The sequence below is a fragment of the Bubalus kerabau genome, chromosome 11, assembly GCF_029407905.1.
Source record: "Bubalus kerabau isolate K-KA32 ecotype Philippines breed swamp buffalo chromosome 11, PCC_UOA_SB_1v2, whole genome shotgun sequence".
In the NCBI taxonomy this organism is placed as follows: Eukaryota; Metazoa; Chordata; class Mammalia; order Artiodactyla; family Bovidae; genus Bubalus; species Bubalus kerabau.
The window spans coordinates 26,939,513-26,957,734 of record NC_073634.1 but is presented as its reverse complement, the minus strand read 5'-3'; the positions used below and the strand labels follow the sequence as shown (position 1 = coordinate 26,957,734).

The following is an 18,222-nucleotide window of genomic DNA, read 5'->3' as shown; positions in this document are numbered from 1 at the left end:
CTTGCATCCCCAGAGAGTTGTGGGAAGTGGATGCAGAAGATAAAGATAGAAAGGATTGTTATCTGGGCATTAGGTTACCTGTCCCATGGTTGGGTCCCCCTCCTTGCTTTCAAGCCTTAGGAATTCATTTGGAAACTGGTTAGGAAAACGAAAACAAGTAGGTAGGGGTTTGAGGTCTACAGCCAGGTTCCAACCAATGGTTTATCATTATTAAATTCAACCACTGACATGAACTGATGAATCCCTGGGTAGCCACTGAATCACAGGACATAAATGTAGGATACAAGCTAGAAGTCAGTCTTCGTGGACACTATGCCAGGGTACCTTTCTAGGCTCATGAGAAATTGAGCATTTGTTTCCTCACACTTAATTAACTTCTAAAGGTCAAATTTAGAAAATAAAGCTTGATTCTGAGTTCTGGTGAATAGGCTCAACTTAGGTACAAATTTAAAATGAATTTACTTTGCTGTAATCATTGCCCTCAACTCTGATTTTAGCTTTTCTTGTGTGTAGCATCTTAAATGATGTTTTGGGAAGGATCTGAAATCTCCCAGTAGTTTCTAGCTTAAAAAAATCCATACAGGTTAAAATTCTAACCTCCTATATAACATCAGTTTTGTATTTCTTACCACCTGGAGTGGCAAGCATTGTGTTACCTTTGATACTCTTTGTCATTGTCCTCCTCCTCTTTGTAGTTCCTCTTACATCCTATTAATTAATACTGGTAAGCCAGGAGGAGAAAGGTACTTCTATCTCTTCCTTATCTGACCTCCATGTGGTTTATTCATTATTACTAGTGGTCTGGACAACACTACCTAGCCACCGATGACCTCCAAGTGACAGGTGTCCATAGGCTGGCTGTCTGGAAATGCACATGTGTTTGGGATGATCTTTTGTGGCAGGGCCCCTTTGTGTGGGACTGAGTGTCTTCTTATCACACAGGTGCCCTTGAAGAAAACCTGGCTCTGGTTTAGGCTGAATCTCTGTGACCTTCTCTGGCAGCTAGCCTTCACTGGTCTGGTACAGCTTAAGTCTAACTTCTCTCTCTGTCTACATGACCCTGAAAAAACACACTTTCTACTACTTCAAGTGGAGGATGTTCAGGCCCTTCCTGGTTTCCTCCTCTCTTTATCCTGCTTTCTCTTGCTAGTTTCCCATCTCCCTGGTTCTAGAGGCATGGAATAGGGGAGATCTCTACAGCCGCTGTATAAGCAAACATCCTTGGGGGAATGAGATCATGTTTTCTTAAGTGAAAGTTGCTCAGTCATGTCCGACTCTTTGTGACCCCATGGACTATACAGTCCATGGAGTTCTCCAGGCCAGAATACTGGAGTGGGTACCTTTTCCCTTCTCCAGGGGATCCTCCCAAACCAGGAATTGAACCCAGGTCAATTGTGTTGCAGGCAGATTCTTTACCAGCTGAGCCACAAGGGAAGCCCATTCTTTTCTTAAATTGCCCCCAAATCTCTGAATGAGACCCTGGGAGTCTCCCTCTTCACTTGGGGAATGCCCAAATTCCACATAGGTTTCTGCTCCATTCTCTAGGTCAGTAACTCAGGACTCCCACAGTTACTTTCGTCCCATTTATAAGTGAAAAGGAGAGTTGGAGCTGGGGATTGGGATGAGGCTGAATTGATGACTTGAGAGTGTTAGGACAGGTTTGTCTGCTTCTTAATAAATTCTGACACTTGTTTCTGGACTCTTGATGTTGGCCATCCTGTTTAAAATGTGGCATGGTCTATGCCTCTTGATTTTCAGCTTTGGGTCTTAGGTGCTGATTCAGGAGCAACAGAAAATATCCCATTCAGCTTTCTGTTATACTATCTTTTCTTTCTGTGCAATTTTGCCTATCACTGTGTTTTTTCAGAACTTACCCTATCTCCAAGTAGAGAATAAAAGGACACAATTGAAGCACATTTATTAATAGAGGATCATATAACTTGAATCCAAAAGGCAATACTTTTAAGGATAAAAGAGCTTCTCTAGTCAAACAAAGATGCCAGATAATGCCTGTTCATAGCATCTGTCCCTGGAAAATTGGGATCTGTGTTCACAGTAGCTACTGATTCCTTGAATGTGTCAGTTCTTCATGGAATGCCTGTATGTGGTTGTGCTGAAGTGAGGATGAGGGGTACCAGGTGTGTCCTGGTCTCCAGAAGGAGGCAGACTGTGCAGTTGTTAATGGATGCTGAAGGTTGTGCTCTCTGGAGTACCTAAGTCTCCACAGGAGGTTAATAACACAGAGGATAAAGTTATATAATTATAGCATACATCACTTCTGTAAACTTAGCTCCTCAAATACTTTTGATACACTTTTGGGGCCAAACTCTTTGGATCATAAAGGTGGATTGATTATACACGGACCCTATTGTAAGGAGTTTATGATCCAATGTTGGAGAAGGATGAACAAATACCTACATCACAGTAGGATGATAGTATCTTACAAAAAGTAACATGGCAGAGTTTCTGTCTCAAAAATAGTAGAAGGCAAGCTGTTTTAAAAGGGTACTTTTGTGGTATCTTATAATTTGGTTATTTACTTCAGAGCTTAAACTGGAATTGTAAGACAATGGGGTGATGTTTCACAAACTGCACTAATATGAAAGTTTATATTTTGAATCGTTTGTGTAAACAAGGATCAGTAATCTTGTTTGGTGGCTGCACGACTTTGAGGAGACACCCATGTCCAAGGGCAAAGGAGAAGCCCCAGCAAGATGGTAGGAGGGGTGAATTGTATTTAGAATCAAACCCCATACCTTCCAGAGATGCTCAGAGGGCTCAAACATGCCTTCTGTGCACCAGGACCCAGAGACCACATACAGACTGAGACAGAACTGTGTTTGAGTGTCTCCTGAGGAGGTAACCTGGAGAAGGAAATGGCAGCCCACTCCAGTATTCTTGCCTGGAAAATCCCATGGATGGCAGAGCCTGGTAGGCTACTGTCCATGGGGTTGCAAAGAGTTGGACACGACTGAGTGACTTCACTTCACTGAGGAGGTATGGGTCAGCAGTGGACTGCTGCAGGGGCAGGGGCTCTGGGTGCAGTAGACCTGGGTATGGCATAAGCCCTCTGGGAGGAGGTCACCATTAATCCCACCATAGAGCCACCAGAACTTACAATGGACTGGGGAAACAGACTATTGGAGGGCACAAACAGAACCTTCTGTGCACCAGGACACAGGAGAAAGGAGCAGTGACCCCACAAGAGACTGACCCAGACTTGGCCGTGAATGTCCAGGAGTCTCTGGTGGAGGTATGGTTGGCATTGGCCAGCTGCAGGGTTGGGGGCACTGAGTGTAGCAGTGTGTGCATGGGATCTTCTGAAGGAGGTCACCATTATCTTCATTACCTCCACCATAGTTTGGCCTCAGGTCAAATAGCAGGGAGGGAACACAGCCCCACCCACCCACAGAAAATTGGATTAAAGATTTACTAAGAATTGCCCTACCCATCAGAACAAGAATCAGGTTCCACTTCAGTCAGTCTCTCCCATCAGGAAGCTTTCATAAGCCTCTAATCCTTCTCCATCAGAGGGCAGACAGACTGAAAACAGCAATCACAGAAAACTAACCAGTCAGAACACATGGACCAGAGCCTTGTCTAACTCAGTGAAACTATGAGCCATGCTGTGTACTGCTGAGCCATGCTGTGTAGGGCCACCCAAAAAGGATGGGTCATGGTGGAGACTTCTGACAAAACATGCTCCACTGGAGAAGGGAATGGCAAACCACTTCAGTATTCCTGCCTAGGGAACACCATGAACAGTATGAAAAGGCAAAAAGATAGGACACTGAAAGATGAACTCCCTAGTTCAGTAGGTGCCCAATATGCTACTGGAGATGAGTGGAGAAATAATTCCAGAAAGATTGAAGAGACAGAGCCAAAGCAAAAACAACACCCAGTTGTGGATGTGACTGGTGATAGATGTAAAGTCTGATGCTATAAAGAGCAATATTGCATAGGAACCTGGAATGTTAGGTCCATGAATCCAGGCAAATTGGAAGTAGTCAAACAGGAGATGGCAAGAGTGAACACTGACATTTTAGGAATCAGTGAACTAAAATGGACTGGAATGGGTAAATTTAACTCAGATGACCATTATATCTACTACTGTGGGAAAGAATCCCTTAGAAGAAATGGAATAGCCAACAGAGTTAAAAAAAGAGTCTGAAATGCAGTGCTTGGATGTAATCTCAAAAATGACAGAATGATCTCTAAACAAGACCAGGAGCTGACTATGGCTCAGATCATCAATTCATTGCCAAATTTAGACTAAAATAGAAGAAAGTAGGGAAAACTACTAGAACATTCAGGTATGACTCAAATCCCTTACGATTATACAGTGGAAGTGACAAATAGATTAAAGGGATTAGATCTGATAGAGTGCCTGAAGAACTATGGATGGAGGTTTGTGACATTGTACAGGAGGCAGTGATAAAGACCATTCCCAAGAAAAAGAAATACAAAAAGGCAAAATGGTTGCCTGGGGAGGCCTTACAAATAGCTGTGAAAAGAAGAGAAGCAAAAGACAAAGGAGAAAAAGAAAGATATACCCATTTGAATGCAGAGTTCCAAAGAATAGCAAGAAGAGATAAGAAAGCCTTCCTCAGTGATCAAAGCAAAGAAATAAAGGAAAACAACAGAATGGGAAAGACTAGAGATCTCATCAAGAAAATTAGAGATACCAAGTGAACATTTCATGCAAAGATGGGCTCGATAAAGGACAGAAATGGTATGGACCTAACAGAAGCAGAAGATATTAAGAAGAGGTGGCAAGAATATGCAGAAGAACTATAGAAAAAAGATTTTCATGACCCAGATAATCACAATGGTGTGATCACTCACTTAGAGCCAGACATCCTGGAATGTGAAGTCAAGTGCGCCTTAGGAAGCATCACTATGAACAAAGCTAGTGTAGGTGATGGAATTCCAGTGGAGCTATTTCAAATCCTGAAAGATGATGCTGTGAAAGTGCTGCACTCAATATGCCAGCAAATTTGGAAAACTCAGCAGTAGCCACAGGACTGGACAAGGTGTTTTCATTCCAACCCCAAAGAAAGGCAATGCCAAAGAATGCTTAAACTACTGCACAATTGCACTCATCTCACACACTAGTAAAGTAATGCTCAAAATTCTCCAAGCCAGGCTTCAGCAATACGCAAACTGTGAACTTTCAGACATTCAAGCTGGATTTAGAAAAGGCAGAGATCAAATTTCCAACACCTGCTGGATCATCAAAAAAGCAAGAAATTTCCAAAAAACATCTACTTCTGCTTTATAGACTATGCCAAAGCCTTTGACTGTGTGGATCACAATAAACTATGGAAAATTCTTCAAGAGATGGGAATACCAGACTACCTGACCTACCTCTTGAGAAACCTGTATGCAGGTCAGGAAGCAACAGTTAGAACTGAACATGGAACAACAGACTGATTCCGAATAGGAAAAGGAGTACGTCAAGGCTGTATATTGTCACCCTGCTTATTTAACTTATATGCGAGTACATCATGAGAAATGCTGGGTTGGAAGAATCACAAGCTGGAGTCAATATTGCCAGGAGAAATATCAATAACCTCAGATATGCAGATGACACCACTCTTATGTCAGAACATGAAGAAGAACTAAAGAACTTCTTGATGAAAGTGAAAGAGGAGAGTGAAAAAGGTGGCTTAAAAGTCAACATTCAAAAAACTAAGGTCATGGCATCTGGTCCCATCACTTCATGGCAAATAGATGGGGAAATAGTGGAAATAGTGACAGCCTTTATATTTTTGGGCTCCAAAATCACTGCAGATGGTGACTGCAGCCATGAAATTAAAAGATGCTTGTTCCTTGCAAGGAAAGTTATGACCAACCTAGAGAGCATATTAAAAAGCAGAGACATCACTTTGCCAACAAAGGTCCATCTGGTGAAAGCTATGGTTTTTCCAGTAGTCATGTATGGATGTGAGAGTTGGACTATAAAGAAAGCTGAGTGCCAAAGCATTGACGCTTTTGAACTATGGTGTTGAAGAAGACTCTTGAGAGTCCCTTGGACATCAAGGAGATCCTACCAGTCCATCCTATAGGAAATTAGTCCTGAATATTCATTGGAAAGACTGATAAAACTGAAACTCCAATACTTTGGCCACCTGATGTGAAGAACTGACTTATTGGAAAAGACCCTGATGCTGGGAAAGATTGAAGGCAGGAGGAGAAGGGGATAACAGAGGTTGAGACATTTGGATGGCATCACCGACTCAGTGGTCATGAGTTTGAGTAAACTCCAGGAGCTAGTGATGGACAGGGAAGCCTGGTGTGCTGCAATGCATTGGGTCGCAAAGAGTCGGACATGACTCAGTGACTGAACTGAACTGAACTGAATCTTGTTTGGAACCATCTTTGTGTGTTGTAATAGTAAATTTGAATAATGCATAAAGATTAATCCTGGAGAGAAAAATGAATTCAAAAGAGATACAATGTAACATTGTTCAGTTAATCAACATGTGAAATAATTCTCTGATTGTCCCACAGCATTAAATTTTTTTTTATAAAACCTTTCTTTACTCTGAACTCAGTAACTTACAAAGCATCAGGAAATGTATTCTATAGTAAGTTCATTTAAAAAAAAATCAAAATCCAAAATAAAACCATACCTTAATAAATAAGGTTCATTAGAAACTTTGCAAAAATTTCAAGCTGGTTTTTTTCTCTTTAAAGTTGAAGTATACTTGATTTATGGTGCTTTCCCGATGGCACCGGTGGTAGAATCCACCTGCCAATGCAGGAGACCTAAGAGATGCAGGTTTGATCCCTGAGTCGTGAAGATACCCTGGAATAGGAAATGGCACTCTGCTCCAATATTTATAGTTTTTTAAAAAATTTTAAAGGAACCTTCATACTGTTCTTCATAGTGGCTACACCAATCTCCATTCCCACCAACAGCGTAGGAGGTTTCCTTTTTCTCCACATACTCTCCAGCATTTATTATTTGTAGACTTTCTGATGATAGACTAGTTTTCTTAGTTGGTTAATGCTCAAGAACATTTTGGTCAAGACAGAGAGATTAATTCTTAAATACAATCTTTGTTGCCTAAACAGGGCAAGCAACAGCTATACCCAAATGTTAGACTTGGAAGTAAATGGTTTTGGCTTTGATGGAAAATGGATGAGAAACTAGAAATCAGTAATTGCTATGAACTAGTCAGTGAGTCATTTTCAAATACATAGAGCAAATGTGCTCTGGTTCACAGTAAATGTAATTGAGCAGTAATGTCTGTATATATAAATATTATTTTAATCTAGTTATGCATATAAATATTTTCTTTCTTCCTTTATATTAGAAAATAGAATTTCTAGTTGCATAGTATTCTATATTCTTCTGATCAATATTTTGTGTACATAATTTACTTAAATAGGTAGTGAGGTAGAAGGGACTTGAAGCTAATTTCTAGCCTAGTTTCTTCCAGTATATAATAATATGCTGGACATGCAGGTATAAGGCACTTTACCTTTCTGTCACTCACTTTTCAAGACCAAATATGCTTATCTTAGTTGAAAACTCTTTGCTTTGAAAAGCATTTCACAACCAGTTTCCCATTTTATTGATTTAAATATCTCTAGACAAAGACATAATGTTATTTTTTGTTGTTGTTTTTTCCCCAGTAGGAAATTGAAGCAGAGGGGTTAAGGTGTTGCTGTAAGCTACCCAGTTATAAACGGCGAGAGCCTGGAAAGTGGGTCTTGTGGTTCCCATGCATTTTTACATTCCTATGCCACCATGGCACTTCCAATCCAGGGAGGCCAGGAAAGAGGAATTGTTGAAGAAATCTCTATGATAAACAGTCATATTTTATATCATACAATAAATAGTTTATGGGTTGTTTTAATATACACTAAGGCATCTAGTCGGAGAAGGCAATGGCACCCCACTCCAGTACTCTTGCCTGGAAAATCCCATGGACGGAGGAGCCTGGTGGGCTGCAGTCCATGGGGTCGCTAAGAGTTGGACACGACTGAGTGACTTCACTTTCACTTTTTACTCTCATGCACTGGAGAAGGAAATGGCATCCCACTCCAGTGTTCTTGCCTGGAGAATCCCAGGGACAGAGGAGCCTAGTGGGCTGCTGTCTATGGGGTCGCACAGAGTCGGACACAACTGACGTGACTTAGCAGCAGCAGCAGCAAGGCATCTAGTTATTTTAATAACCTTATAGGCAGAGATGATAAATATTGTTTTATAGATAAGGAAATTAAATTCATAGAACTCAAGTGACTTGTACAAATTGGCACAGAGAGTGAGTGATAAAAAGGGAACTTAAATTCTATGTTTCTAATTCCTGGACTGTTATAAATCAGTTGTCTCTTAGATCAGTTGTCTTCTTGGATCTCAACTTACTCTTAGAAATGGGCTACTTGCTGATGTTAACTTTAGCATGGTGGACAGAGAAACACAATTCACAATTCTGATTCTTATTATTTTCACCCACTAGAACTTTTTATCTTCTTTCATTAAATTTAGTACCTGTTACTAAAACTATGGACTAGAAAATTTTTTTTGTTTTAAATTTAAATGATAGAATTCCTTGGATGCTGAATTTTAGTCTGTTCAGTAAGCCTAAACCTGAGAAAACAGGCCCCGAAGAACTAGGTCTTGTTTAGTTGACACACTTTCACTGATCCTTAGCTCAAATTGTTGCTTTCCACAGGTGCATATGTTTACAGCATGCCGTAGGATTTTCTGTTTCTTGTTCCTCATATTTTCAATGGCATAAAAAATCTCTTGAACAAAGATTATAAGGTGTCAGATTCCATCACAGTATGTTTCAGAGATAAAATATGTGGAGCCACCTCCTCATGCCAGGCACTATAGTAAGAATTTGGGTGGAAATACAAAACAGCATTGGGGTTTCCCTGGTGGCTCAGCTGGTAAAGAATCCACCTGCAATGCAGGAGACCAGGGTTCGATCCCTGGGTTGGAAAGATCCCCTGGAGAAGGGAACAGCTACCCCAGTCCAGTATTCTGGCCTGGAGAATTCCATGGACTGTATAGGCCAGTGGGCTGCAAATAGTCAGACATGGTTGAGTGACTTTCACTTCACAGAAGAATAAGACAAAGTCTCTCTTTGGGCTTATGCAGTGAGAGAGAGAGACGTGTGAACATGGTTATCTTACTATGCAAGTGCTGGAGTGGAGCTGCATATGAAAAGCCAAGGGAGGAGGAGAAAGTGATATGAGCAGGCCATGGGAAGTTAGTAGAAACTGGATAAGCAGACAAAGGGAGACAACATTAAGACAACCCTAAATCTTTTCTAAGAAAAATTATACAATATCAGTATAGCTGTGAAATAATTGTATATCTGAAATTCAAAAATAGTAATTGTTGAAAAAAGCATTAAATTCAATATGTGCACTGCAGTTTTCCTATATATTAATTTGGTATAAGCTATTTTAATTGTAGAAATTACATGTTCATGCTATAAACATTTTTATATTTCAGGAGAATATAAAGAGACGATGTGCTTCTCCCTTACCTAACATACCTCTTTCCATGGACTGTTCTGAATCTTTCTGAACTTGCTTTTAATATACATTCAAATGGCTATATTCCTACCCTAATTATCTTTAAAAACATTCATAGAAAAATTAGTTTCATGTTAGGAAGTTTCTGAAGAGGTCTCCTAATATTTACCAGAGTCAAAGACTGACATTGGGAATCATTTAGTTCAACCTTGTCACTTTGTCGTGTCAGACACGGAGACCCTGAGGGATTAAATGTTGCTGTGGGCCATCCATGCAGTTAATGACCACACTCCCTGTCTCCTGCCCACCAGGACCATGATTTGACGGTCCTCTTCACTTCATGGACTCAGGCTATCTCAACCAACCATCCAAACAAAAAAATAAAATAAAACACCCTGTGTTTCAGGGTATTATTAAGATTTTTTTAAACATGCAGATAAGAAAAGCAAGGTACTGGTGTTCTTGAATCCATGCCTGTTCCCTAAATTCTGTTTCTTTTCTTTTTTTCCCTGAAACTATCTTGTGGAAACAGACCAAAAAGTCTCTCTGAAATGTAGTGGTTTCTATAAATGTTCCTATTTTTAAGATATATTAAAATAATGAAACCATTCACCAAATTGGTAACTGATTATTCCCAATAAAAATGGGGATGGGGTAGCAAGCCCCTAATGGAATGATTAGGGCACTCAGGAAAACTGATTATTGGAATCCCTGGAACGAATGCTGCTCAGGAAATCTCCTCAGATTTACCTATCATTAGAGTAATACGGCCAAGAAGCAATTTATTCTGCATTAATTATGTATTAACTTTGAAAAACAAGTAATTCTTCTTAAAATGGCCTTCTCAAGTGAAGACAAGTTTGTAGTTGCAAGAACATCACTAGCAAATTTTTTTTCCCTTTAGGAAAAATTATTTTTAGGAAAAATAAGATTTGCATGTATTGAAGTTAACTGTAATCTCTTAAACATCTGTCCTGCTTCAGGGGCAAATAGCAAAGCTAAATTCCTTATTTTTGTGTGGCTTTTATAAAAACCCCACAGAACCCAGAGTAATAGATTTTTTTTAACTGAAAGGAAAACAATTATTATGAGTGTAAAATACCAAGGTGGGTTGTGAAAATTGGAAAAATGGCCCTACCTTGAGCACTAACCTGTGTCTCTGGCTTAATCCCATTTTTGAGATGTGACATTCTCTCCCAAGGTCATCATGACTCATTCCAATTCTTGACTAAAAAGAATAAACTTATTCTCACAATGGTGTTCATGACCTTTGCAGCAAGCGAAGCCTCATCTTTGCTGTTTATTCCCTTTAAAAGCCCATGTGTATTCATTGATCAGAAAGTAAATCCGTAATCCTGTGGGTCCCAAGGAGTGCCCACACCATATAACAATTAAACAATGAAAGCCCTTTAAAGAATGGCAGAGGTCCAAGGTACCGCCAAATATAAATGGTCATTTCTTTCACAAGTACTTTATGTATTTGGTGTAGCATTTCTGCATAGACTGGATTATGGAAACCTATATAGAAATGCTTCTGCTGTATATTTATAGTTTACATTTTTGAGCTATCAATGAAGAATACTGATTTGCTTTAAAGGTCCTACAGTAATGCCCCAATGACCCCAAACTAGGATTTCATATGATTTTCTTGTTGTAAATTTTCAGTTTTACATACTGACTTTTTTTGACTCTGAGTTGTCTTATATTGTCTGAATTTTTTCTTTGAAGTGTATACAATTTATAAATTTGGATTGTCTTCTGTGTCGAAGTGCCTTAAGTGCAAGCTTTCTTTAAAAAAAAAAACAAAAACAAACCTACCAGCCCGTGAAAGATTTATCATTCTGAGAAGTGTCAAAAAAGATGTATTTGGTGGCCATGAGCCCGGGGAAGTACAGCATTTTGCCTGTGTAATATCTCATGTTTCATTTTTATTACAGTGACTTGCCTGTAGCATGGTTTCATTTCAGTTTATCCTGTTTCTCTCAGAACTCCCACCCATGCTAATTGTCATGGCTAATTAGTCTTACAGCAAAAAGCAGACAAACCAACAGAGGATAGGCTCCTTCAAAGAACAGCTTTGTAAAGGTACATTTTCCTGTACAGCGGTGTGGCTGACGAGTAAAACAACCTGACAAACGCTGACCGCTTAGTCCAGAAGTGTCATACATCTTGACGTTAACCTGTGTATCATATATTTTGTATGTCAGGATAGGCTTTTATTCACCATTTAAATTGTTAGGAAATACACATATCAGATGAGTTGTTCAAAATAACTCTCCCTTTAATGAGAAATAAGTGATTTAATTAATAAGTTATTTAATAAGTAAGAGTTGATGTACATAAAATTTGCAGGCCAAGTTCCTCTGCCGAAGAGGCCTTTTTAGGATGGACAAGGATCCCTTACCTTTACCCTCTAAGATGAAGGGAGAAAAATCTCTGAATCGTAAATTCCATGTAGGCATGCTTAGAGACATTGGGATGAAAACCTTGTAAACTGGATTCGGCTGGTATTGTGTTGACACTCAGCCACTGCATGTGTGTGAAGGCTTCAGTCATCCAAGATACATTTACAAGGGAAAGTTAATAGGAAATCTCGCAAACCTGCGAACTCCCAGAACCAGGGAGTACAAACCGAAAGAGCACCAGAGCAGTGGTCTGGGTTGCAAGTGCTCTCGGGGCACAGCTCCTGCTATTGCAGGTATTATCTTGTTACCACCACTTACTCTACTGGGTGCCAGCTCTATGCCAGGCACTGTAAATATAGCATCCCTTTACAGCCTAAATGAGTTCATTTTGAAAAAGAGAAAAACTGAGCCTCAGAAAGATTGTGACACTCTTATGGCCACAAACCTAGGAAGGGAGCAAAAAAACAGAGTGTCTCTGTCTCATCAGATAGTGAATATCACAGCCTTATTTAGTTGGAGGAAGGGAAAAGGGACATTTGAAAGAGAGATTTTTTCCCGTAGCAAAAACTTGGAAACCTTTTACTGTCTCTGGAAATGGTTTTCCTCCAGAGCAAATCTGTTAACCATTTCTATTTCAAAAGCCATGATGCATCTGACTCACTTTAATGAAAGAAACATAATAGGAAGAGGGTTTCTTCTTTGAAACTCAGGTATTTTAATAGCTGAGTTTCCTAAAAGTGATCGCTATGTTATTCCTAAAAAAGAATGAGTCATGTAAACAGTGCATTTCCTGAGAAAGGTCATTATCAACAGAGTACAAGATCACGTGTAATATGTCTATAGGTGACTTTTTTGTGTTTAGCTGAAAAAGGCTTCTTGCAAAGACAAGCAATATCTGAAGTGACATATTCCTAAATCTGTTCTGAGAACTGCCATGTGAAACTCTGTTGTGGAAACTTGGTTTCTTAGCAAGGGTCTAATACTTTGGCCACCTCATGCGAAAAGTTGACTCATTGGAAAAGACCCTCATGCTGGGAGGGACTGGCCGCAGGAGGAGAAGGGGACGACAGAGGATGAGATGGCTGGATGGCATCACCGACTCGATGGACATGAGTTTGAGTGAACTCTGGGAGTTGGTGATGGACAGGGAGGCCTGGCGTGCTGCGATTCATGGGGTCGCAAAGAGTCGGACACGACTGAGCGACTGAACTGAACTAAATGTGGTTTAGTGCCAGGCACATTTGGAATAGATTTGCTTTGTGGCAGTTTCAGAGAAGGGGCCCTTGGGGTTCTGTTTCTTCAGGCTAATGTTCTTGACCACAAGGTGTTCCCTTTTGGCTTAATGTGCTAACCTGGCAGGCTTCCCATGAGGACCAACCATTTTACACAGACAGCATTTTCTGCTCAGTGCTTCTGCCTACAGTGTAACCTTCCTATGAGTCTTTAACAAGGTGCCTTTCTCCTTCAGCCAGATGAAACATCCCAGTGGAAGAGAATTAAGCAGGAGTAGAACACACCCTGGAGAAAGGCAGGGCAACCTACTCCAGTATTCTTGCCTAGAGAATCCCATGTATAGAGGAGCCTGGCAGGCTACAGTCCATAGGGTGCAGAGTCAGACACAACTGAAGCGACTTAGCACACAGGCATGCACGCAGAGCATCACAAAGAATTCTGGGAGCTCTAGGGGATATTCAGTGTTCTCATCAGTGTAAAAAAGAAAGTGCAGGGGGAAGAATATGCCAGTTTATTAAAAAGACTCAAAAGCTTTAGGAGCTTTAGGATATGATTAAGTATCAATTTAGTATGAGAATAATTTACTTCCTGTGGAATATGACACATATAGGAATTCAAGATTTTACTTGCATGGCACTAGAGGAATGATGTGGAGTGGTCAGAAGGATCACTCCTGCCCATACTTACCGCCCCAACCACCAATTGTCTACTCAGCCATAAATTCCTTAGAATTGGGGGCAAATCTTATTCTCAGATGTAGCTGTCCATTTTTTTTTCTTTTTTTAACACCATGCCTGGAACATACTGGGGACTTAAGAACTGTTTGTTGAAAGAATAATAGAATCCTAGTTTAGAATTCAAACCATTGAATGATAAAGACACAATATTTCCACTTAGGAACTGCTTAATCTCTTAGTATCTTATAGATAAACATTCCATTCAGTTCAGTTCAGTTGCTTAGTCATGTCTGACTCTTTGTGACCCCATGGACTGCAGCATGCCAGGCTTTCCTGTTCATCACCAACTCCTGAAGTTTATTCAAACTCATGTCCATTGAGTCAGTGATGCCATTTAACCATCTCACCCTCTGTCATCCCCTTCTCCTTCTGCCCTGAATCCCTCCCAGCATCAGGGTCTTTTCCAATGAGTCAGTTCTTTGCATCAGGTAGGGCCAAAGTATTGGAGTTCCAGCTTCAGCATCAGTCCTTCCAATAAATATTCAGGATTGATTTCCTTTAGGATAGACTGGTTGGATCTCCTGCTGTCCAAGGGACTCTCAAGAGTCTTCTCCAAACACCACAGTTCAAAAGCATCAATTCTTCTGTGCTCAGGTTTTTTCACAGTCCAACTCTCACATCCATCCATGACTACTGGAAGCACCATAGCTTTGACTAGATGGACCTTTGCTGGCAAAGTAATGTCTCTGCTTTTTAATGTGCTGTCTAGGTTGGTCATAACTTTTCTTCCAAGGAGCAAGCATCTTTTAATTTCATGGCTGCAGGCCCCATCTACAGTGATTTTGGAGCCCCCAAACATAAAGTCTGTCTCTCTTTCCATAGTTTCCCCATCTGTTTGCCACGAAGTGATGGGGCCAGATGCCATGATTTAGTTTTCTGAATGTTGATTTTTTAAGCCAATTTTTTAACTCTCCTCTGTCACTTTCATCAAGAAGCTCATTAGTTCTTCTCTTTCTGCCATAAAGGTGGTGTCATCTGGATATCTGAGGTTATTGATATTTCTCCTGGCAATCTTGATCCCAGCTTGTGCTTCATCTAGCCCAGCGTTTCTCATGATGTACTCTGCATATAAGTTAAATAAGCAGGGTGACAGCATATAGCCTTGACGTACTCCTTTCCTCATTTGGAACCAGTCTGTTGTTCTATGTCCTGTTCTAAACTGTTGCTTCTTGACCTGCGTACAGATATCTCAGGAGGCAGGTCAGGTGGTCTGGTATTCCCATCTCTTTCAGAATTTTCTACCGTTTGTTGTGATCCACAAAGTCAAAGACTTTGGCATAGTCAATAAATCAGAAGTAGATGTTTTTCTGGAACTCTCTTGCTTTTTCCATGATCCAGCGGATGTTGGCAATTTGATCTCTGGTTCCTCTGCCTTTTCTAAAACCAGCTTGAACATCTGGAAGTTCATGGTTCACGTACTGCTTAAGCCTGGCTTGGAGAATTTTGAGCATTACTTTACTAGCGTGTGAGATGAGTACAGTTGTGCGGTAGTTTGAGCATTCTTTGGCATTGCCTTTCTTTGGGATTGGAATGAAAACTGACCTTTTCCAGCCCTGTGGCCACTGCTGAGTTTTCCAAATTTGCTGGCATATTGAGTGCAGCACTTTCACAGCATCATCTTTCAGGATTTGAAATAGCTCAACTGGAATTCTATCACCTCCACTAGCTTTGTTCATAGTGATGCTTCCTAAGGCCCTCTTTACTTCACATTCCAGGATGTCTGGCTCTAGGTGAGTGATCACACCATCGTGATTATCTGAATCGTAAAGATCTTTTTGGTATGTTTCTTCTGTGTATTCTTGCCACCTCTTCTTAATACCTTCTGCTTCTGTTAGGTTAACTATCTTATAAATGCTTATTTAATTTTTCAGTGGAATATTTGGATGTTTCTTAGTTTTAGCACTAAGTATATGTTTTTAACCTTGAGTTCTTCTTTTGAAGACTTTCAATGTGGCAAGGTATCTTGAGAGAGAACAAAGACAATACTGCTTAACTTCTGATTTGTCTTCCTCTTGCCCAGCAAGAAGGACTTTTATACTGTAAACTAGAATAAACCTGACTAAGGACCAGGAAATCAATGTGGAGCAGTGGTCAGAAAGGACCTATGCATAGGTTTTCAGTGATTTCCAGTCTGTATACACAAACGCATTGCATCTATAGGTAGTGAAATGATGATTGATGTGATGGGGCAAATGCCTTCAGCACATTTAGGAATATCACAGAGATGAAGTCATCTGGGAGACCGGAAGTACTCTTGTAGTTTTGATTCTCTTCCAGAGATGAGGATGTGGGTGCAAGTAGGTTTTAGGAACGTAATCCCAGGAAGCACAGAATCGGAGTAGGAAAGTGAGCTGTAGGGAGAAGGAAAGCCAGCAAAGGTGCATTAATTAGTGAATTATTTCTGCTGAAAATTAAGCTCATCTCATCTCATATTGTGAGAGACTGCCAGATATGCCTCAGTTGTCTTACCAAGGGGATCCATCTGGGGTTTTTAATCCATCAAACTTTATCCCTCATTAGGATGGCCTGGAGCATTAATCCTCTGGCAAATTCTACTCTGCTCTGGGGTCTAGAAGTCTTCTTTGTCCCTCTGGCAGATATGAAGGAAGTATGCAGTGACCTTCAGAGAAGACTGAAGTGGTAATGAGTGGGGTTCTCTTGACATCTGCTACAGAAAGATAAAAGTAATTTTAACTGCTATGGAAAACTCCAGAATCTTTATACCAGTGAAATGGATGTTAATTTCCAGAAAAAAAAAAAAAAAAAAAACCAAACCCAAAAAACCCTGCCTATTGTTTTTGAACTCTTAGAGAAAAAGCAGTGAAACTAAACGATGCCAAGTAAGCCCTATTAAAAAAAAAATATTAGAATGGTTCATCTGATGTCTTGATTTAGAAGCTCATGCAATCAACATTTCCCCCCCTATATCCTATAGACAAAAATGGATGAAAGTGCAGATGGGCAAATTCACAGGTAATTGATCACCATACCTAGCCTGTTGATGACTTATTCTTTGTCATCCTGGGTCAGTGTGTTTGGTCCTTTAAAGCTAATTCCTTTTATTTTGAAAAATATAAAAATATCTCATGCCCACAGGTATTTTGATGTGTCCTTTCACTAAGGCAAGCTTTTCCTCTCAGTCATGAACATCTTTGACCTCGATGAAGGTGTCTGGTGGCATGCCCTAAAGCCTTTCCTGCACTGTTGTTTGTTTTTTTGTTGTTTTTAAATGCTTTGAATGAAGACATGGAAGGCATATCTGAAAAATTTCCATCAGATAGCTCCTATGAAAGGTGACATAACTGGGTTCAATAAAAGCTCTCAACAGACTGGAATGATGACCTGAACCTCATGATTGATTTTTATGAGGGAGGAAATGTAAAATCTTTCACACAAGTTCAAAAAAAATTAAAATATGCCTGAATAAGGTGAGGTGTATTCTGGTTTACAGCAGTGACTATAAGAAAGATCTAGGGCTTTTAGTTCATTGCAAGCTGAAAATGAGCTAATTTATTTTAGCTGTCAAAAAAAAAACTAATGCAGCCTAAGATGAAAGACATAAAAGCTTTATGTCCAGAACATAAGAGGTTGTGCTGTGTGTCTCACTAGTTCAGTTTTATCCGGTGGATCGTACTGTTCCAAAAGCTTTTTCTGAGCTGGTGAGAACATTAGAGGTCACTTAGATCCTGAGTATGTGTTCCCATTGTGGCGTTCAAGGTATGCCGGGCATACGAGAAACCTAAGGATAAATATGTCACACCTTCCAGGAGCACCCATATCACTTATCTGGTGAGAGAAAGGGGACCAAGTTGCTTGAGTTGAGTAGTTTGAAAAATGATTTTCAGGTGAAACCACATATTGATATAATTATTAAATCACATATATGATATTATGAAGTAGAATACAAAGTCCACATCACATTTTAAGTTAAAATATGGGACTGCAAAAACATTTCAGCTTGTAGAAGGTGACTTTTGAGAGCTATTTCGAGAACTCTTAAAGCCATGGGTTCAATTTCCTCTGCTAGTACTTTTATTCAACAAATATTTGCTGAATACCTGCTGTGCGCTAAGCACTGGTGCTAATTGCTTGAGATATATCAATGAGCAAAAGGAATGAAGAGTCCTGCCTTGATGGGAACATAAGTAGAAAAGTTTACGAAGAAAAGTTTACTTTGTAGGTGAAAGGGTCAGGACACACAAAGTTAGTTCTGAGTTATAGTCCTGCTGCTGCTAAGTTGCTTCAGTCGTGTCCGACTCTGTGCGACCCCATAGACAGCAGCCCACCAGGCTCCCCTGTCCCTGGGATTCTCCAGGCAAGAACACTAGAGTGGGTTGCCATTTCCT

The 18,222-nt window shown here is 40.2% G+C and overlaps 1 long non-coding RNA gene across 7 annotated transcripts in view; it reads left to right on the top strand.

The window, feature by feature from the left end:
• The window catches only part of LOC129622964 (uncharacterized), a 232,328-nt gene that overhangs the window by 11,272 nt on the left and 202,834 nt on the right, over positions 1–18,222 (top strand). Inside the window, exon 3 of one of the 7 annotated variants that reach the window (XR_008700210.1) lies at positions 16,397–16,600. The exons of the other annotated variants lie outside the window; for them this stretch is intronic. This is a non-coding gene — a long non-coding RNA (uncharacterized LOC129622964). Of the gene's footprint in view, positions 1–16,396; positions 16,601–18,222 lie in introns of those variants that run through there. 7 annotated transcript variants of the gene reach the window in all.